Source organism: Sinohyriopsis cumingii, chromosome 1 (genome assembly GCF_028554795.1).
Source record: "Sinohyriopsis cumingii isolate HCF-2022 chromosome 1, ASM2855479v2, whole genome shotgun sequence".
In the NCBI taxonomy this organism is placed as follows: Eukaryota; Metazoa; Mollusca; class Bivalvia; order Unionida; family Unionidae; genus Sinohyriopsis; species Sinohyriopsis cumingii.
In genome coordinates this window covers 113,933,587-113,954,214 of record NC_142961.1, presented here as the reverse complement: position 1 = coordinate 113,954,214, position 20,628 = coordinate 113,933,587, and the positions used below count along the sequence as shown (strand labels likewise).

General features: G+C 35.4%; 2 long non-coding RNA genes and 1 pseudogene across 4 annotated transcripts; 1 reads left to right on the top strand and 2 right to left on the bottom strand.

The window, feature by feature from the left end:
• LOC149807658 (proteasome subunit beta type-2-like) overlaps positions 1 to 2,328 on the bottom strand; it is a 30,404-nt pseudogene extending 28,076 nt beyond the window's left edge.
• A 5,338-nt stretch (positions 2,329 to 7,666) lies between these two features.
• LOC149807657 (uncharacterized) lies at positions 7,667 to 12,020 on the top strand. 3 transcript variants are annotated; one of them, XR_016423198.1, is made up of 5 exons: positions 7,667 to 8,001; positions 9,691 to 9,792; positions 10,178 to 10,406; positions 10,783 to 10,947; positions 11,568 to 12,020. It is a non-coding gene; the product is annotated as an uncharacterized LOC149807657 (long non-coding RNA). The 3 variants fall into 3 exon arrangements; XR_016423204.1 differs by lacking the exon at positions 7,667 to 8,001 and adding an exon at positions 8,008 to 8,958; XR_016423202.1 differs by lacking the exon at positions 7,667 to 8,001 and adding an exon at positions 8,008 to 8,958 and having other exon boundaries at positions 9,691 to 10,406.
• Positions 12,021 to 12,069: 49 nt separating this feature from the next.
• On the bottom strand, positions 12,070 to 18,337 carry LOC149807656 (uncharacterized). Its single transcript, XR_016423197.1, has 3 exons — positions 18,023 to 18,337; positions 17,000 to 17,139; positions 12,070 to 12,385 (listed from the first exon to the last, which is right to left on the bottom strand). It is a non-coding gene; the product is annotated as an uncharacterized LOC149807656 (long non-coding RNA).
• Between the last annotated feature and the right edge of the window lie 2,291 nt (positions 18,338 to 20,628).

The following is a 20,628-nucleotide window of genomic DNA, read 5'->3' as shown; positions in this document are numbered from 1 at the left end:
GGGTGTGTGTCTTGTCCTTTCACTATTCATTTCACTCTCAAGCCGAGCACAACGATGGAAGAGACTAACCAGATGGAACGTTTCGTCAGAGCTTTGCGAGGGGTCATTAGAAAATTCTCTTCAGACCAGCCGACGGACTACTCTCCTTCCTTTAGAGATAAAAGTCAAGATACTTGCTATATCTGTCAGAAGAAAGGGCATTGGTCTTCAGAGTGTCCAGACCGTCAAAAAAGAACAAAAACAGGGACTAAAAAAGACAAAAGTCAAGATACCTGTTATTATTGTAAAGAAAAAGGACATTGGTCTCCAGATTGCCCAAAAAAGAAACAAGAGGAGTCAGAAGAAAAGAGGGATTCTTCAGAAGAAGAGAGGGATTCTTCGGATGAAGAGAGGAATTCTTCAGAAGAAGAGGAAGAAAAAAGACAATTCTATTTACAAGAGGCAAAGAAACAGGAGAAGAAGAAAAGAAGAAGGGAAGAAAATGAGGAAAAGACGGTGAAGAAATTCAAAAAACAGAGAGACTAAACAAGGAGAAAGAAGAAGTCAATGAACTTTTTTATTAAAGTGTTGTGTTGTGAATTGTGAATTGGATTGTAAAAAAAATGGATAAAAGAATAAATGAATGATATAAGGTAAGAGTCTTTTAGTTTTGATTTTAAAATAAGAACGTACACTCACGCACTCATACACAGACACGTACTATAAAGGTAAAATGGGTGGTTTTTTTTTTTGAGTTATTGGCAAATTGAAATTGTATTTCTTTTCGAGAAATGTGGGTGGCCCTGAAAAGGGCCTTTTTTTCTCTTTATGGTGTAGGGGTGAGTTTAAGCAATCAACTTTAACTGCCTTATGCCTTTGCCACGGCCAAGGCCTACTTCTGAACTGCGTAATGTTGATGATGATTGGGTTGAAATCACTAAGGGTGGTACGGTAGGCTTAGTCACAGGGTTGACGTGTTTAGCTCGGGAAGGTCGTATTCTCTTCGGTCGTGATAAAGAAGTCTGATACATTTGTTTCAGACTTCTTAACTCCGCTAAAATGTCCAACAGTACCGTGACCGTTTGATTTTCACCCTCTTGTTTCTTTGCTGCTACTTCTTCTTGCTGTTGTTTTTTTCTTACCTCTTCTTCTTGTTGCTGTTGCTGTAGGAGAAAAGCCTGTTCCGCTTCCTTTTGTCGTTGTATAAATTTCTCCAATTCTTCTTTCTGTCTCTGTCTAAAATTCTCCACTTGCGGTAATGAAGAAGGTAACGAAGGTTCCGGAACAAATTCTTGCGAGGAGAGAAAATCCACAAAATCCCAATTCACCTCTTCTGAAAGTAAGTCCGGGTTCCCTTGGGCGGTCTCCCCTGCTGGTGCACCCCAATGGATCGTTTTCTGAGTTTCCGTCATGTTGAATCACTGTCGCATAGATTGACTGCACACAAGCGCTAGCGAATCTATATAGACTACGTGACGTAACAGACTGCTCTCTTCGGATTGGATGCGGGCCGACTGAATTTTGTAACGCGTGTTCGGATTGGTGAATGAACTCAATCCGTTTCAATCCTACCTGTACCTATAAATAAGCGCAGTTCAGTGCATTGATTCACCTGTTCTCGTCGCTTCAAGATGTGGACCACAGTTGAGTCATCCACCCTTGTGTCTTCCATGATGCTTCGGACAGACTTGCTCATGTATGTCCGATCCAAGTGGACCGTTGTCCACAGGACAAACACCAGCCTGTGGATACGTAGGATCTACGTTGAAAGACAAGGATGCCTGAAAAGAGTGCTGGTTTACGGGCCAACAGTGAGACGCAGCCTAAGGACAAGAAGAAGACCAATACGGTGCCCTTTATGTTAATGAATACATTAACATAAACCCAAAGGCCCTTTTCAGGGCCAGCCATATTTCTCGAAAAGAGATAGCCTTTGAATTGCCTACCCCTTTCTTATTTTTTTAAATTTTTTAAAAAAAATCCCATGTTCCATTTCCCTTGACGCTATACAGTCCCACCCTGTTTAAATTCCTTTGACGCTATACAGTCCCCTATTCCCATGTTCAAATCCCCTTGACGCTCAACAGTCCCACGATTTTTCTCCATGTTAATTTCCCTTGACGCTATATGTTCCCACGATTTTTCTCCATGTTAAATTTCCCTTGACGCTATATGTTCCCAGGGGTGTTTTTAATGATAAGTCCCATTGACGCTATAATATCCCCCTTCACTACTGGAGCAGATCAAAATCTTCTTGATACCTTGTTTCATTTAAACAATACTTTTTGCTGATGATGTGTCGGAAGCGACCATCTGAAAGTCTTTGCCTTGCAACCCTATACACTTCATTCTTGTACTATACTGTGACTTTCTAATGCAGCGACGGCGAATTTGCAAAACTAAGCTTCCGAATTAGGGAGAATTCGCCCCATGGAGAACTCACCCTTGAAGAATTCATCCAAGGTGTCAGGAGAATTCGCCCCACTGAGCCTAGAAACGTCGCCCCAAGGATCATATATACTAATTCTGAGATGTCGCCACATGGTTGTTAAGGGTTTATGTATTGTTGTTTTTCTTCAACTTAATAACTTATTAAATCCATAAAATTTGCAACTTTTCTATTTGATCAACTCTGCTTCTGTACTTAACGAAAAAGAAGTGTTATCTGTCCTTTTTGCTCTGCTCTTCAAATCAATAGATGCATTTGGAAAAAATAGAGCGAGTGTAAGCATGTGACGGCTGCAGTTTTATATATGAAAGGGTTCCAACCTAATAACCAAAGTCATCCTGAGAGGACTTTATGGCATGGACCTCTATAACCCGAAATCGACTGAATTGGCGATGCCCGTCAATAAGCCAAAGGGTTATAGTATCATCTCTCTAACTGAACAATGTAAACTGATTTTTCATTGAGATTTGATAACCACTGACGAATGATACTTGAACTCGATAAAAAGCATCATTGATGCCTACTCAGGAAATGCGGTCGCTACTGAGTTCAACATCATGGCTAATGTGCAGAATTCGGACGGTTTCTGAAAGCTCACATGTACTACGCACATCATTTAGTTTATTTCTTCCTTTTTGTCAGTGTTCGTAATTTTATTATTTCTCAATAAAACAAACTATCTAAAGTTGAACGAGAAGTTTACAAAGTATTTCACTACTAAATTGCCGTCGCAAAATAAATAGGATTACGTTATTTTATTATATATAACAACAAAATGACCACGCATAATGACGAGGTTTTGTTACCTTAAATGCATATTTGAATTGAACTACGTCCTTGGAACATAATGAGTAGACTATCTTTAAAAACAAATTTGAATGTCACATTTAAATCGTGGACTAAACTGAATAAAATTTCACATGGGTCAGAATCAGCATGGAAGTTTAGATAATTTCTTACTTTTGAAAGACGGAGGGAGAAAAGAAAAGGGTAAAAAGAATTGAGGATTATTTCAGTACCCATGTTAATACAATGTTACACTATGAATGTCAGAATTCAGCAACGATATAAAGTGAGGATTTCAAAACGAATACTTTTTGCTACCAATATTGAAACAGTTTTGCCGTATAACTGTCTGAGAAGAGCACTGATGGAAAACAACGGCAATATTTCCCATATTATTCCGTACCAAGCGTAGGATCGTCTAAGAGAATGCGAAAAAAAAGAGTATTCGGATACGCGCTGAACATAATCAATCAAGAAAAAGGTATTCAGCGATCTATTTGACAATTTGAACCCTCTACAAAAATGACTGCAACTACTTAATATCACGTTTGACAAAATTAACTACATTTATTTGTACATCAATTAATTTAACAAATTTGCGCACTGCACTTAAATACATTGTGTCAAAATGGGTTAAGAACAAAAATGTTATTTTAGCAGAGTTAAAAACAATGACAACTCGTGCAATTTGTATTTTTAAACAAATGTTCCTGTTGTTTTAGTAGATGTCAGGTGAAACGTAGGATCTCAGCAAATTTGACAGTGATACTGATATCACTGCATATAACTATGAACTTACCTAAATTTGCCAGATGACCACTTTGCCATGATGACATTTGCACCATTACTTTGGAATGACAAACATAATAAAATAGAATTAGAATACAGGTGCAGCATATAATCTAGAACATTTATTCAACAACACACTGACACTCAGTTCTTCGTTTCCCTTCCGAAACCATCTTGAATTGCATAGGTATGGAGTTTTCTTCCTTGTACAGGAAAGTCAAATACCACATAATAAGATGCATCATTTGTGTATTCCAATCATGCGGTAACCATCACCTGGCCACATCTTTGTTGCTAGCAGTATTGGTCTAAGGTACACAATTCTATCTTTTAAATAATGTATTTATTTCAAAGATAAATATTAAATAGGTTTTCTGGATGACAAGTGTAGTGTAAGCCCTAATCTAATTAGCTTTGTAATATCACTTGACAGTAAAAGTAATCAGATATTCCACACTGGATTAGAACTGATACACATCAACAACTGGTTTATGCTAAACTTTTACTAGGGCTTATGTTCTAGTTGTATCGTTGTCTTGTATTTAATAAAAAGTATAGAACACCTTCTGCAGTTATTCTTCAATAACAAATAACATTACATGTTGGCAGCGGTAAAAACACTGGACTGAAATTATCTGAGTTGAAAATGGCTTCATTTCATTTTACATAACGGAAAAAAAAATGACTTTTCGAGACCTGGAACTTGGGAAAAGTGGTTTCAGCGCTTTGAACGCTTTCGTCAAGCATCTCGACTTAGTGAAAAATGGTAAGAAATTCAAGTAAATACCTTGATTTATTCCATGGGAAGTGAGGTTGATGAAATTTTGTTTTCGTTCAACCTGACAAAGAAAGATCAAAAGAAGTGGAAGCCCATGACATATAGATTCGTTCGATATTTCATTCCAAAGAGGAATGTAAATTTTTGAAAGAGCAAATTTTAATCAAAGAAAACAGGAAGAGGGAGAAACAGTGGACAATTTTGTTACGGCTATCTATGTGTTTGCAGATAATTATAATTTCGGGCCACTACATGATGAAATGATTAGAGATCGACTTTTAGTTGAACTGCGAGATTTAAAACTGTCAGAAAAATTGCAGTCAGATGCAAATCTAACTCTAGAGTCTGCCGTTAGTCAAGCTCTAAAAAATGAGGCTGTGAAAAAGCAACAATCAACTATACGAGCAAATGGAAAACGAATGACTGAAATGGATGCAGTAATATCGTCTTCACTGAAATATGGGAAACAGAAACATAAAATCTCAAAAGTTCAACAGAACAGTGTCAGCAGAAAAGGATGCATGAGATGTGGAAAGAAAGTTAATCATTCTCAAGACCAATGTCCAGCAAGAGAAGCAGAATGATACAAGTGTAAGAAAAGGGGACACTATGCAAAATGATGTCTGTCAAAATCAGCAATTCACACAACAGAATCAAGAGCGGAACCTGGATTTCTAGGGACTATTAGCAGAAAGAAGGGTCAATTGTGGATAACGCGTGTGAGATTGAAAATTTATATGTGGACTGGAATCGAACAATGTGTTCAGTGTACAAGACATATTTTTTGTAAAGGGACTGAACCAGGCACTCTTGGGCAGGCCCGTGATTATGGCTGTCAAGAACAGGTAAATATGTCCTCAGTAAAAGCCTCAGATAAAAACTCACAAAATGCAAGCAAAAGTCACGATCAATCTATAAATTCAGATATGGATTATCGCGAGAAATCCCGAATTTGTTTAAATGTCTAGGGAAAACAACCTGGTTCTATAACATAACTCTGGACAAAAATGCCAAACCTTACGTCTTATCTACCCCAAGAAAGGTCCCAATCTCTTTATTGAATAAAGTTGAAATGGAGTTGAATAGAATGGAAAAAATTGGTGTTATTTCACTGAGTGGTGCGCGGCAATGGTTTTTGTTCCGAAACCAAACGGTACGGTAAGAATTTGCGCGGATCTAACTAAACTGATTGAATCAATTAAAATCGTTGATGTTAACCGCAAATTTTGCCATTATGTATTTTCGTATGGCATAGTAAAAGTTACACGGATCATGAATGCGCATTAACTCATTTAAAATTAAATACAAATTGTTCTTTTAAAATTTAACACTAATTGTCCTTAAACAAAGTGTATTTAATCCTGATTATTGAATGATTTGTACCTTAACTGTCATCAAGAAACTTCCATACGAGAATTATCGATCTATATGGTCCTTTAAAATGGTGGCCATGTATTAAACTTGGTCCAAGAAAAGAGCACTTCGAGTGGAATCGTTACAACATAGGGTAGTATGAATTTGTTTATCAATAAGTGTAGCTTTCATTGTGACATCACCGAGTGCGACCTTCAATCTGGATTGTACTGGATCACACCTTTAGGTTCATTTCGTCCAAAAATATCTATGTACTTTAACATTGATGTTGCCATATGCACTTCTCATGGAATCTAATGACCAACAAAGGAATGTGGATGTATAAGAATCAAATTCCAAAACTTGACACTCATTACTGAAATAATTGGTGTTGAATGCCTACATGACCTGTGTGACTTTTACTTTAGATCCTCCCACTGAATACTGTAGTCATACTGTAAAACATCGACCCTAATATTTATGTGTTGGGGGTAGAGGTCTAACTGTCTCAATAACGGTGCTGTGTAGCATGTTCCGATGTCGACTAACATCGGAATGATAAGTAAATTTTCAGGAATATCTCACACACATAGCAGCCCATATTGATGCCTTTCAGCAAACTAAAGTCGTGATGTTTTAGTCAGACTTTACCTACTGTCTTTTTCTAATAAACTCAAATTCTCACACAAGCAAATGGACATATTTTCGAGTTCCAGATGCCTACATTTCTTTTGACTGGAAAGTGACGGAAGCCAGAAATGCTGATATCGAATTAAGTTGAATTATGTTTCTTTAATGAATCGAAAAAAATTATATTAATATTGAAGAAAGTGTTGAGATAACTGTGTGTCGTTCAAGATATTGATCATCCTTTTAACTCATTTTGTTGTTTGACTAGAGATACTATATTATTCTCACACTTAACTTTTGTCTCCGATGCAGATTTTAAAAAACAAAAGGTATCAAGGATATACAAAGTTGATTGGGACAGGTGTCACAAACACAGCTTTGTTGGCGTTGAGGCATTGATATGATCCTATAGCTTCTGCTTGCAATGGAGCAAATAAAACTATTGCAAAAGACCAAAGCAAATAATGTAGTTAACATCTACGCAAATAGAATTGTTTCTCAGAAAGACTGGCTAATGATATAGCTAGTAACCCTTTACATCTTGTACGCGCCTTTGGCTGTATCTACCCCATTATCATGGAAGCGCCTTTAGACACCTCTACACCATTATCATGGAAGTGTGTTTGGACACCTACTCTAAGCATCCGCCATTTTGAGATGGTTTACATAGCTACACCTTCAGGGGGAAAATCCCCTATTAGATACTACATTCATTCATGTAATTGACCATTAAAGGCACAATAGTGCAGAGTGTCTGTAATTTTGTGAATGTTACAGATCATGTAACTAGTGAAACGTGTCGACTTATAAGCTGAAATAATTCAAAATAACCTAGATTTGAGAAGATTAAATTAGGCAATTGATAAATAAACGAGAGAAAATGAATTTTTGTGGGGGCCCGCTTTAATTGAAACGTGTAGGTCACGAACTGTTACGGAAGCCTCACGTGACCACAAAAACGTTGACGTCATCTTCGTCCAGTGGGCGGGTCATGAGACACGTGGTTGTAATTTAAATATCTACTATAAACAAAAATGGCGGACACACTTGAGAGTCATAAACGTAAAGGTCGCCCACGTTTGTCGTTTTCCGAGAAGAAACGTCGAAAAACTGTCTGAGAAACCGAACGGGACTTATCAAGGATTCGTCTTGGGGACCAGTTTATTCGATGGAGAGCATTGATGTAAGAGTTAGGACTGGCATCTGACACTGAAATTGCGAAGTTGTTGTTGGACAGGTAAGCCAATACACATTAGTTTCCTCAGAATCAAGTGAATGTGAGGTCTAAGTGTTCTCCATTTTTCAATATCTTGTTCCTACTGTATGTTTAATCCACACTGTTTTATTAATACAATGTTTGCACAAGGACTTGCTTTGTAATATGCCCAAAATAGATGTGATCGGCTGATCAATATTTCACTCGGTGACTGCATTGTGTGTATTGTATGTTGGGGTGGAATATATTATTTATTTTTTATAACAGCGTGCTCATAAAGGTCATTTTGTACACCTGTCAATTATCTTCGTGAGACAGGTTTTTTAAAATTCGGCGAGGGAACTTAGATACATTTACAAGCGTTATCATTATTTATATCATATATATCCCCCTCTCTCCGTCACACACACACACCCCTTAGGTTAATGTGACATGCACATTACTTGCATAAAAGTTTAATAACCTTATCATGTAAACGTGATGGAACAAATAATAAGATTTTATTGTACATCTTTCAGCTACTAGTAAATCTATTATAAAGCACTGTATTGACTACAATTACAAAAGGATCTATGGTCATGATAGGAAAGGATGTTGAAGTGCTACCAGAATATATGGCTGGCAGATTGTTATCAGTTATAGCTTTGAGCTGCAGTCAAGTTAGTTTTATTGATGTGAATTTTTTTTAGATCTATTATTATGTATTCTTGCTTAAATGAAGTATTTCAGTTCTAAGTGTTTAACACAGTGCACAAAGAAACAGATTTAAAACATAACTTATAATACAAATGAATATTTAATTCATATTTTAAGTTACAAAGTTACAAAGAATATAGCAAAAGATGAACCCAAGCATACAGAACCGATGGCCAGTACATTTTCATGCTTCACATCAACACCTGGCCAAGTGCTTTTGCAACTTACTGAGAGAATGAAGACACCTTCAGTATCTTAAGTATTTGCTATTGAATCAGGAAGGTAAAAATGATAAATTTCTTGCAGATTTTGTGTGTGTGTGGGGGGGGGGTTGTCTTACAATTGTCATTCTGCTGAAAACAATGATGTAACAAATGCAATGCTGATAAAGGACATTATTATAACTGCCAGCAGGTTGAGTTCCCACTTCATGCTTTTCTTAGTTTGAGTTCGAAAAAAAACCCTTGAATTTCGCTTTCTCAAAAGTGGGGTTGAGTATTTCAACTGTGCCACTTGATGCCTAGAAAAAGGCATAATTTGAATTGTCATTGTTTTGGTTATGCAAAAAAGTTCCAGTATTTTGTACTGACTAACCCAGTAATCACAGCTGTGTTTTATGCTTTCTTTATGCTGTTTCCCATTCATACATGTATCTATGTCCCACATGCAGTTCTTGCTAACACCCTCTTCCCATCTATCCACTTAGCTCATGATGAATGCACATAAGACATATTTAATTTAAAAACAAAATACTGAGATTGAAGTTGTGTTTTTGGAAACCACTGGCACTTCATTAGAACTTTATTCATTAGGACTGGTGATATAACTTATTTGGGATTTAATTTACAATACTGTAAGTTCTTTTTAAATTTCATTTTGTATTCTTGGGAATTAAATGACTTGTTGGTTTTCACTCTTTACTGTTATAAAACTTTTGGACTTGAAAAGCTGTTTCTGTTTTGATGATTGCTCTTCATGCATTTTTAACTTTATTTTATCTACCTACTTTTCAAGGTTGCCAAACAAATGGATAATATGGCTTTATTACAATGGTCCCAAGACATGAACCAGTTTTGGTTTTCATGCAAGACTGCTAGCAGCTATAGACAATTTTTTGTAAGTTTTCAGTCCTTTTATTTGAAACATATATGTAAACATTTGTTATTGTATACTTTTGTATGAAATCAAAATTACAGTGCATAATCCTTATCTTCTGATTTCTTTTAATGTATTCTTTATTCACATATATTCATCACCAAATCTTCTAGGTATGTACTGTAGTTTATTAAAAGTAATATATTTGAAATGTCATAGTAATGTGGAATATTGAAGGAACAATGATCTGAGGAAAATTTGAATCCTGCTACGCTAACTATTAGCCAGTTCTACGATGTAGCTTTCACTTTATGATATAAATCAAGTTGTCTTATCAATATTGGGTCACCATGACAAAAGAGACCAGCCTTAGGTGCTAAAGCTATTGATTGTGACATTCTTTCAGAGTATCTTGAGGAGTGTCCTAAATCACATCACCAATACACGAGTAGATCCTCTCACATGGTCAAGGCATTAATAAATGTCTTCATGAACCTTACCTGGAGAATGAAGAGCTGACAAAGCCTTGGCTTGATGAACATGATCCCAAGAAGAAAGCCAAAGTGCTGAAAACCTTGGCACGGGTGCTCTTGGACCAAAGGTTCCTAAAGAGTGGAGTATTACTTAAATTTTAGGTATGCCATTTCAGGACTGCAACAATTGCATGGTATTTAAAAGAAAAATGTGAAGACCACTTTAAATATTTTTGTTCTCAACTAAATAATAAATTACTGTATATATTTACCATTTGAAGATCTGAATAAGTTAGAATTCATAAGATGTGTGCACATGATACATGTATAGTGACTCTCCTTCTCAAGTCTTTGGTAATTTCAGGTATAATACATGCACATCAGGTATTAACAATTCCATGACACACTATCAATAAACACTTTGTAAAGATTTTATGTATGCAAAAATTACCAACAGTAATGATTATTTAATAATATTAATCTGTTAGCAGATTACAAATAACACATGTTACAAGATACATGTTTTTGACAATTGCAGAAGCACTGCTGAGCTTGAAGTTTTTCATCAGCAGATCATGATGTACAGTGCCAAGAGATTTTCATACATCCCTCCTGTGTACAGGATTAGGAATGAGGTAGCTGCTTTGGATCACAATATACATAGTGGCTGAGGTGTAATGAGAATAAAAGAAGGGGAGATAGTGTAAGCTTGTTTCACTACAGGACATTAGAAATAATTTTATATATTGATTGTGCATTATGATCCCTGCCTGGAGATCAGACAAATGGAGTATTATTCACAAGTACAAGTCATGAAAACTTTGTATTAGATACAAGTCATTTTGCAACAATCGGCACACATTTATATTTGTGGTAAGGAATCTTAATATTTTCATGCATACAGATCTTGTAATTAGTATTGTTATCATTCTAGTGGATATTTACTTTTATTTGAGCAATGCAAGTCTAATAATTAGATCCAGTGATATGTATATCACTTTCCCAGGGGACTGACACACTTTATTAACGATATATGGGGTTTATGGAATGTCCTCAGGACATTTGGGGTAGATGCTGTCATCATGATGATTACTAGCTAATACCTGTTCATGAAAACATGTTGCTTTCTGAAGGAATGGGCAAAAATGCATCCTGTCTCACATAGTATTTTGTGGATAGAACAAATAAGAACGAAAACAAACCCTCATCAACTCCTTCTTGGGAACTGATCATGAGGCTCTAATATTGGGTAGAAAGTTAATATGAGTTCACATGGGGATGCTTGTCACACATGTTAAGAAAATAACATTTTCTTTAAAACAGGCATTGATGTGACAACAAAAAAAGTGGCAGATGGTCTGTCTACCCTTGCAAGGAAAAGAAAACATCCCCACATCAGGGAGCTTATAAAGAAAGCCCTCATCTGTCAACTTGAGGCAAAGCAGGGTATGCAGACAAGAGAACTAAAGGAAGATGATCCCAGGAGAATTTGTAGAAACCTGGCACCTCAAGAACCACCATCAACTCTAGTTTTGGTGTGGTGAAGGAGATCTCTTGATTTTAGTTATGTAAAATATGAAACAGTGTCTGATATATGGAGGTGTCAGCTAAGGCAGGTTACACTTTATATAATATCCTGAAATATCAGTAGTTGAAAATAAAATAATGTGTAATATTGTATCTGCAGTTGCTGAAAACTTTTTATATTGATTATTTATGATTGTGCCCACATTGTTTATAGGCAGAAATAAACTGGTGTTAAAAAAAAATCTGAAAGCATTATTGTTTGATGCAATATTATGTGCATTTATAAGAAAACAATGAATAAAATCAATTGTATTCATTTATATATAAACTCATACATGCAAGAAAGTGTTTAAGTTCATGCAAGCCTAAGAGGGGATGAAACCATTGTATTGTCCATCAGGATATTTGTCATGTATCTGCCAGAAACAGCAAGAGGGAATTACATGTCTCTGTCCAGACTCCAACCTTCCATGTTGCCGTAGTATGAACTGCCTATAGGTAGCATGACTGTTGGCACTCATCAAGTCAACTTTATCGTTGAGGACAAGAACATTTCGTCTGTACATCCTGGACAAGGCATATACAGCCTCATCAAGGATTAGATCTTGAAAAATCTGAAAAATTATTCCAATTGTAATATGCTATTTCTAAAATGCTTATTCAAACGTTATTCATCTTCAATCAGCAAATTCTACTGTGAAATACACGTGGATCAAAACTGCACATGGTTTTTATTTTGACATGAACACTGAGAGTTCCATCGTAACTAGAACTGATAGTTAAGATGGACAGCTCAAAGTTTTTGGGGAGCATTTCTAGAAGTCAGAGACTCTTACATTGGGATCAAATAGGAATGGCTGATTGCAGCTTAGATTTGTTTAGTATAGTGAGGTACCCACATTGAAATCAGGTAATGAAAAGAATCTACTCGATGAGTATCAGTTGTAAATTAAAACAAAGTCCTTATCATTTGCATGCATGTCTGTTTTTGGACGGCTTACAATTTTAAAATTCTTTCACAGTGGTTGCAAAGAAATAACATTTACAACAATCATGTATGTACATCAATTATCAATCTTTGAGAGTCCACCTTGGAAATGGAATTCATTGTAAATGTTGTATTGTAAGAGTAACTATCAAAGTTTTAATTCTGTTTGTAAATTGATGCAGCATTTTGATTTTATTGGTACAAGGTGCAACTTGTACATTCATAGGCATGTGCTACACATATCCTGTATACAGAAAGAGGTTTTCTGCAATGTAGCCAACATACTTGTCAAGTTATTCACACCTTTTGTGATATACATTTTGTACATAAAAATTTTAAGCTTTGGCAATAACATGCTTAAGGAATATATAAAAGTTATTGAAGAATTAAAGAAATTTCAAAATTGCCATTGAATCGAGTAAATTTGTTATACAGAAATCATTTGCAGTAATCACCAGTTCAAAGGTGGAAACATTGAATGCCAAGCAGACTGGGCAATTAAAATTCTTACCCAAAAATGTTAGATCAGATATGAAGAGAAAAAAAAGTTTCTTGCAAGCCTTCATGTCAGTCTTAATTCTGGACAAATAAAACAATTTAGGATTATTAAGTCCTTATGTTTATCATGATGTTGCATATATAGTATTATCTTAACATATTTTGGGGCTTTAGAAATACACATTAAGGCATGCATCATATTTAAAACAGAAGAATAAAAGTGTAGTATTTATTTCACAAGACTTAAATGGCTATATGAATTCTGTACATGTCTAATTTTATAAAAAAAACTGCAATCTAGTCAGGTCTAATTGCTGAACTCCAAAGTAAGATTGCATAGACTTTTTGTTCCCATTTTGTATTTAAAAAAAATAAAACTAATAAATGTATTACTTAAGTTGGTTTATTAATTAAATTGAAAAAAGAGCAAGTTGACCTTAATAGTATTGAATGTTTGTATGCCACTAGCGTAGATCATTAATACCTATATATGAAATGATTTTAGCTAATCTACCTTTAGGCCATCATAGAAATGAATTTATCTATTTTAAGTGTATCTCTGAAGCCGCTGTATATATTGGTTTGGAAGAAGGAAATAGAGTTGGCATTTCTAAAGTCAACTGGAATACTATTCCAGAGCAAAGTTCCAGAGTACTGGAAACATTTTTTTAATAATTCCTTATTTGTTTTGGGAATTTTTATACTGTTTGGCAGACATGGATCACAGTTGTGGAGTATTACCAGGTAGCCTATACTTGAATAGTGATTGTAAATATTCAGGAGCGCTATTATTGGATATCATGTACATTACTTTGGCTTTTCTCAACCGGATTCAGTCTTTAATAGGTAATAATTTTAACTTACCAGCTAAAATTTCCTTGCTTACTTTCTTGATTGATATAGCCTGAATGCACTTGTTTTAAGATGTGCCAGCTTTGCTATGATTTTATCATTTGAATTACTCCACATTATCATTTGAATTACTCCACACTGTGTTACAGTAGTCTAAATAGGGTTGTATGTAACTGTTATAAAATAGTTTTCTGTACCTTATCCTACTGAAAAGCCATAAACTTGAATTAACTTTTTTACTGACATGTTCAGTCCATGATAGGTTATTATCTACCAAAACACCAAGTAGTCTATCATGACAAACCATTTGTAAATTTGTATCCTTCCATGTCAGACATAGTTCATCACTACCAAGATTTGTTCTTTTTTGCCATGTTGAGATAAGTAATATTTTAGTTCTTCCAGTATTTACCACTATGCCACTGCATGTGCACCAGTTGTCCAGTTTGTTTAGGGCATCCTTTAAATAAATTTATAGTTTGTGCTTTGTGTTTTGGATGTCTGACAATGTTGTGTCATCTGCATAGAGATCTGTAGATGAAATTGAGTCTCTTAGTAAAAAGTGGTAGGCCATCAATAAATAGTATCAATAGTAATGGACCTAAAATTGAACCTTGTGGTACTCCATATCTAATTGTTCCAGGTTCCGACAGAACATAATTTATATAAACATGTTGTGTTCTCTCACTTAACTTTGAAGTAAACCATCCAATTGTGCTTTCATCACATTGGTTGATTTTCAGTTTCTTAAAAGAATTTCATGTACACCAACCCATAAACTTTCCTGAAATCTACAAATAGAGATCCTATTATTCAACTTTGATCAAGTAGTTGAAGCCATTTATCAGTTAGAGAGATCAAGTCAGTCTCACATGAATGTTTCTGTCTAAAGCCTGATTGAATAGGGTGTAACAGCAACTGTTTCATTAAATATGACATGAACGAGTCATGGACATGTTTTTCAATCAATTTTGACAAGTTTTGGTTGTATTGAAATTGGCTGGTAGTTATCAGCATATTCTTAGAACCAGATTTGTGCATAGGCATTACTTTTGCAGTTTTCCATATTTTGGGGACAGATGAGGTTGCAATATTTAAATTGATTATGAATGTTATGCTATCTGAAATAGCTGAGGCAGAAGTTTTAATGAGTGGTGGACCAATCTGATCAAGTCCTGTAGCTTTCTTGATATCAAGTTTACTGAGACAATTTTTAGCAGTTTTTTTTTATACCTGTGGGATAGAGAAACATCCCTCCTTAAGCATTTTTCAGTTCATTATAGTTGTTTTCTATCACTAGTTCTTTTAACTTAGTGGTAATGTTAGTCAAAAAAAATCACTCAGAACATTTGCAATGTCAGTGTCATCAGTGACTTTTGTGTCATTTACCAGAAGTGAGTGAATTTTATTTGTCTGATCTTTGTGTTTTACCTCAATGAATTCACTGAAGACTTTCCAAATGGAGTTTGTGTTGCTCTTTGTGTTTTCAAGCATTGATTGATAATAAGTTTTTTTTTAAGCCTTTTCAATCATACTTGTTATGTTACTTCCCCATACTTGATATTGTGCATGGTTTCCCATAGCCTTCAATTGGTCTTGTGTCTTCATAGTATCTAGAATTTCAGTAGTAAATCAGTTAGGTTGGATTTCATACTTTACTCAATGTACATTTAGTGGTGCATGCTTAGAGACTACATTCATAAATCAGTCCACACTTTTAGAGCTTCACATCTGTCATCAAAATTTTGGATAATATTCAATGGAACTTTATATAGGTCATCTTGAATTGTTATTTACTTCAATTTTGGAAAGATCTGTAAGTGATAGTTTTGTGTGTATTGTTCCTATTTATGTTGCATTTAACCTTTCTTGTCAAAAAAGTAGGATAGTGGTCACTAAGACCAACATTTGGTAAATTAACATAAGCCACATTGTTTGGTAGGTTGGTATAAATGTGATCAATAAGAGTGCTTGATATTTCTGTTACACTTGTGGGCTCATTTACCAGCTGGACTAGGCCTAATGATTCAAAAAATTCCATCCAGTTACTCCTTATTTGAGTACTGAGTAGGTCCTTATTTACACTGCTGAGTATATATGTTTCTTTCTCCTGTGCATGAATATTTTCTATTTGTTTCAAAGAGTTATCATTCCAAATTGCTTTGGAGGAAGGTGACCTACAAATGAAACCAACTAGGAATGATTCTGCATTATTTTGAGAAATTTCCACCCAAATACTCTCAATTTCATGTGACCTCAAGTCAGGTCGCCTTTCTGCATTTACATCTTGTAATGTATACAATCCCCCCCGCTGTCTCTCTGTCCCCGCATAATGGTTTATTGTAGCCTTGACAGTGAAATAGATTATCATTGTGGCTAGCATTTAATTTGGTTTCAGTGAGTCCTAAAACATGCATATTATTTTCCTTGGAAGACAACATTAACTTAATCTGTTCTATTTTTTCCACTATGCCTTGTACATTTAAGTGACCCATGTTAAAACCTTTTGTATTTAGTTTCATATCAATTATATGTATTTCATTGTGCAATGGAGTACTCTATGGGATTGTTTCCATAATACTTTTACCATTTTGGTGTTATATAAGGTGGCCATATAAATGAGGTGGCCTCTGTATTTTCTATGGTATCTGTGCATAGTCTTCCTTTATCAAATCATATTGGGGTGGGGTGTTGAGTAGCAACAAAAAGTAAAGCAGTTTAAACATACATTGTTTGGTAAAATAACTAATCCTTTAATACAAGTATGCATTTTCTAAGTTGTGCAAAACACTACTGACATAGATATTAGAGTCTTTGCCAACTTACTTAGTACCAAACATTTTTCAATATCTATCAATACTTGTTTTGCAAGATATAAATAAACAATTACCCTCATTCTTGTCTGAACTATGTGTAGAGCTTGGTCAGCTCAGTTTTTAGGCTGCACAGCATGTCTTTCTCCTCTCCCCCATCTGGTTTTTCAACTTCTTGCTCCATGCCTCATCCTCCCTCTTCCTCTTAAAGGTCGCTCTAGAATTGAGCTTGAAAGTGAGCTGATTTAAGTCTATCTAATGAATTTTAATATGTAAATGTATTTCATAATTTGACAACTAATATATTCATGATTACTTATTAAACTTATAGGAATATAGTGCTAACTTTGGATCAGAAATTAATACATGAGAGGTTGTGATTTGATAGAAAATTTTTTGGGCTGGATCAGGTCAAGTGTTGGGTGGGGTGGGGATCCAAAATTTAAAAAGGGCTCCTACTTTCCTCGAATGGGCACCAAAGCAAAGTCTATGTGTCTATTTACTCAGTGTGCACAATACCCAATAAACATGTCCAAGAATAAAGCTGTGGTCAAACTTCAGCTGACAAGTGACTGTACGTTTGTGTGTGTACTTTTTTATGATCTGGTCCCGAGTTTTGAACCTAGATTCCATATTCTAGTCGCAGATTTTTTAAAAAAAAAAAAAAAAAAAGCTTATTTAAAACCTTGTTTATGTAAAGTATTAACTTGGAGAAATTCTTTTCCGCTTTGTTTGAAACGTCAGAAGAATGGGTGTTAGGGGTCCACTGGTGACAATCTGGTTAGAATTTATAAATTGATTAATGAAATTACTCAATTTTGAGCATTTTTAAATATGCCTGATGCTTTTCATTTATAAAATTGAGTGGTGGGGACGTGAGGGAGTACGATTTCTACTGGGCAAGAAATAGAGCGAGTACCTGTGGGTTTTTGCAATACTGTACAGAGCACGTCGATTTAAATTATTCTCGTATCACAAAAACTTTGAAATATAACTATAAAAGTAGTTCTACATACATTTCATTGTTTCCTCTCAAAATTAAAATTAGAAAGGAAAAGGATAAGAAGAAAAGAACGAGATCAGAAGAAGACCGTACTCACCGTTGTTGACATTTTGGGCGGTCTCGTAGCGTGGTTGTGTTTTACGTCATCATCTTCAGTGTTTACAATGTGGCCTATAATTATGCAAATTTCGGTCACCGGAATTATGTGTGTTATTCATTCGGGATCTGCCGATCATTGCCGAGCGGGATTTCAACATGGAGACGATAGATTCGTTACTCTACGTACGAAGATTTCAGAGAGCTCGTATTTCATAACGAGAACCGCTACGTACTTGATATTACCCCAGAAATGCCTTTTAAATAGTATTTAATCAGTTGATATACATAAATGTCCCAACATTTTTGCAAGAAAATTCACCCTCAGCTGCACTATTGTGCATTTAAAGGAGACTAGAAATCAAAATTTTCCTTTTACGTATGTAATTCTCTACAGATTTTAATTCGACTGCAATGTTTATAAATTAAATATCGTAAGCGGGTAGTGATTATATTGCGTGGAAGATACCACGATTCCGTAAATTGCCGAGTTTTTCCGAGTTTTGATGAGACGACAGATCACGTGGTACCGTGACGCTATACTAGCCAGTCCTCGAATACAAACATAAACATTGGCGAGCGAGGCAGACAGGAGATCACATTTGGGTTGCACATTCAAAAGTTGAATCTGCAATCTGATATAATAGTTTATGTACTGTACTGGTAAGTGCTAAAAGAAATTTGTTAGGCACAGGCCCCGGGCTGGTGACTTAAATAAACTAAGTTCCTGAATGAAATTCCACAAGCCCGGACAGTTCATACCTGTCAACTCTCAAGCCGGGAGAAAAACCTCCCGATTTTGGGGGTATTTCCTCTTCTACCACCCGATCTCGTAATATCTCTCAATTTTGCGCAGCGAAGTCCCGATTATTACATTATGTCTGTCAATTTTCATTTGTCAGAAGAAAAAAACCCAACCCCAAACCATTTTTAAATATAACGTATGCAATCCACAGTCTAAACTGCCACACTGCAGACATCGTAGCAATATGACTGAAAAATTGTTAAAGCTACGTTAAAAATTCAAATCACATGCACACACGTCTAAACCGACACTGGACGATATAATTAATATCATACAACAGTTTTTTTTTTTTTTTTCTTCAGTAAATAGAACGTGAAGATTAAACATTATTCAAGTAAATTTCAGATTTTTTAAACAACTACAACAGTACTATAGTATTAAAAAAAATTAAAAGAATAAAATTGTCACCAATTAGCTTAAATGAATGATCACTTTGAAATTTTCTCTGCAAACAAAATCGCATCTCCATTTCCGCCAAAGAAACTCGGCCAGTTAACACCTGACATTCCTCTACCGTATATGAAAAGTTTAATTATCATGAATAAATTGCAAGGAATAAAACAAAATATACCATGCAGTATATGTTGCCCGAAAGAACTAATTCTGAATAAATATTTTATTCAGCAAACAGTGTTACATTCATTAAGACTTAAACCAAAGGAAATAAGGTGGGACATAAAACGTGAGAAAAACAGTTGCCACAAGTACGGTAACTTGTGACTGCAGATTTGAACTGTTAAAATGAAGTCCATGGAATCGTAAGTAACAACAAAATAGGCATCGTTTATTTGGTAATCAATTGCTGGTGCTTACGCATACACACACTGTCGAACATGGTTTCTTTGAAGTAAGTATGAAGGGCAGTCTTTTTTACAAGATCAATGCAAGAATAAGGATTATGTTCATTAGTCACACCGGCTTTATCGTTTGCGTACTTAAATCAAAACTTTAGCTATTTTGCAATTTAGCCAGAAGTGACCAGAATATGCAAAAGGGGCTTGTCATGGGGGAATAATAAGGCGTATCACAGGGAGAAAAGGCACATCAAATGGGCGGTCGCACATTGGGGCAAGGGGGGGGGGTCATTAGTCCCCTCCCCCCCCCCCCCCGTTCTATTGTCAGACAGTTAATGTGAAACTTTGACCTCTTTTTTTTTAATCGCTGCTTTTTAAACTGCCCAAGGAATAGTTTTATATCAGTTCCAATTATTACAGATTACCGTTTATGCATACTACATGTATACAATGCATTTTTTTTAAATTTTTAAATTTTTATAAGATTACTGAAAATTGTGTTTTCTCGAAACACGACAGGTTTAGAATCTTATTTTTAGAAAAGGTTCCATTTGATTAAAATCAAATCTAAATTTCACTTAGGACAGTGGTGATTTGATTTAGATTGTGCCGTGTTAAGGCATGTATGTCAACATCTTGAAAATACATTTACTCATTTCACCAGCACAATCAAAGTTTCCTCAGGCAAACAATTTTTGTTTCGACAAGCCTGACGGGCACCTCACTTTGAATACAGGATGGGCCGGAACTAAAACCAGAAGGGGCCCAGGGTGTCGGACTATCAGATTTGTTTTTAGCACTGCTGTTTTTAGATAAAAGATGTTTGGATTGATTGTTGCATTTTGTGGTCACTTACTCGTCCTTCTGCCTGTTTTCGTAACTCACACATTTAACACTTTTCCCAGGATTTAAAATGTCCAAAGGTATGTCTGGAACAGCGCCAACTTTTAGTCTAGGCCTAGCATTTGCGTATCTTTGAGCTGCTATTTTTTCATGATCCCTCTCGTA